Genomic DNA, 2,393 nt, shown 5'->3' on the forward strand with positions numbered 1-2,393 from the left:
AACGAACACCTTCCGTCACCATCACAGTCCATGCCATGGCATCTCGCTAGTCTCATCCAAGCCAAGGATGGTTATTCTATTAGGACTATTAGGAAGGTGGTCAATAATATTGAAATAATATTTCTACAAGCCACTCCAACTCACTCTAAAGGTATTAGAGTACGTCACTGCAAAGAGAACCCCACAGCTCAATGCTGGGGCGCTTTATAACCCTCTAGCCCACATTTGGCATTGCGTATGTGCTCCCTACTGTTCCAGAGTGTCCTGTTCTATTGGTCAGTGCTTTTCTTGGGAGGCTATTCCAGCTGTGAGTGAACACCTGTGTCAGAAATGGGGCAATGTAAAGCAATTAGCTAAATTAAAGTTAAAGAAACTGCAAGAGAAGTTAGCTGCAGTTAGGTTAGCAGCTTTAAAGAGTGTTCATATCTATCTCAGTTAGTCTAGGGAAGGAGGCTTGGTATCATTATTAGTGTGTGTGTGTGTGTGTGTGTGTGTGTGTGTGTATGAACAGCTGAAAACTTACAGCTCCTTGCTGTGGAATTCCTGGATGGAGCCACAGTCTCCATTCTCGTTAGCATCCTGATTGGCTCATCTGGAAGCAAGAGTGTTTATGATATGTGGTTTGACAGTATAAGTTTCCCCAGGACTAAATCAGGCCAAGCACACACACACACACACATCCATACACTGCCAGCTCTCAGACAGCAGATGGAGCTATTTGTACATTAAGGTTTCTCTTCACGCTTCACATCCCACATTGAACACTGCTGAGGAACCTTAATAAAGGTTGGAGTGGGTCCACCATCTCCAACCTTCCTTCCTATGCAGCCCTGAAGAGGATGGGGAGCTTCCCAGGCTTATAGGCAATGGCCCCTTCACAAAGGTTCTCTAAATAGATCCATTACAACTCGAGAACCACGATTTCACAATTATTACTAATCAGAAATAACCTTTTCCAATACTAAGTAGGCTCCATTATTGCTGACACATATGTGCAAATGCATACACACAGCGTGTCTAGTCCTTGTAGAGAAGCACTGCCATTAGAATAGGTAGAACATTTTGTAATAGAATACTCTCTGGAGCAGATCAACATCATGACCCTATTGGCTCCTAATGCTGGGTACAAAGCCCCCCAGCATTGAGCTGTGGAGCAGTGGAAGAACTGGCATTATTGGCCTTCATGCAGCTAGAGTTGAGCATGGGTGAGTCTCAGACCTGTAGACCTGCCCACGTTTCTGGGGTTTAACTTCTTCTGCCTGATGCTTTAGTTAGTTTTAGTGGGCTGTGTCCCAAACCACACACCACCACACTGCTACACCGGGTTTTAGAACTAGTCACCATTAAAACTGCATTTATTAGTGTGTGTGTTGGGATGCAGCCACAGTAACGGCAAACTTTACAGCTTTAACAAAGCAACGTTCAGTGCATGAATTAGACTGTGTGCATTATCTATCATTTTTTTTTAAATACTGATATCAAGAGATGTGATTTAATAAGCCAATTTAATAAGGTTTAAGGACCCAGGGGTTCGATTTTAAGGCTTCGTTAAACTTTTTCTTAAACCTTAACCCTCAATGAAAGTCAAAAATTTGAAATTTGACAATTTGTCATGAAACATGTAAAGAACAACTGTCAGATTTATATTCTGTCAAAAAGTGAAAAAGGTGAAAATGAAGATACAAGGTTTAAGGTTTTGGTGTGATAGTGGCAATATATATATCTTGTGAGCTAGAGGGGTATGGAGCCCCCCAGCATTGAGCTGTAGAGCAGTAGAACTGTGCTCTCTGGAATAATGGTGCCTTATCAATTCCTTTTGGGATATGTATATATATTATGGCAAGTATTCTACTCTTAGTGGCCTACTAAAGAGTTAGAGACTGTAGGCCATCTGTTGATGCATAGTTTATGTGAACCATCTTCTAGACCTTCATTAAGGGCCAGTTTCTGACCACAGAGCTGCTCATGTCTGTATAATTTTGGGTGGTGGACCCACTCTCAACCTGACCCATAAAAATATGCTCGTTCCAGCACCACCTGTTCCTTTCAGCGTTTTCTAGAAAGCTTTACAAGTTGACAAGCTGAGGCTTAGAGCTCCAGAAGCAGCATCTGAAGGTAAAGCATGCGGACTGAGGTGGTCGAGCAATGCCTCCACCAATGTACTGTAGTGCAGTAACAAGGTTCGGCCCGGCCTGAAGTGGGAATGACAGAGGTGCTATGCCAAAGAAACCTGTCTGTAAACTTATTGGAAACATGATTATTTGTATTAAAAACAAGGTGTCCACAAACTTCTGTCAGACTCCGCATGGTGATGTTCCTTAAGCTTTTTTGGTCTCTCTAGAATCCAGGAGTTCTCCAGTGGCCTCCGCTTGTGAGTTATGTGGTTTCGGAGT

The sequence above is a fragment of the Salminus brasiliensis genome, chromosome 8 (assembly GCF_030463535.1).
Source record: "Salminus brasiliensis chromosome 8, fSalBra1.hap2, whole genome shotgun sequence".
In the NCBI taxonomy this organism is placed as follows: Eukaryota; Metazoa; Chordata; class Actinopteri; order Characiformes; family Bryconidae; genus Salminus; species Salminus brasiliensis.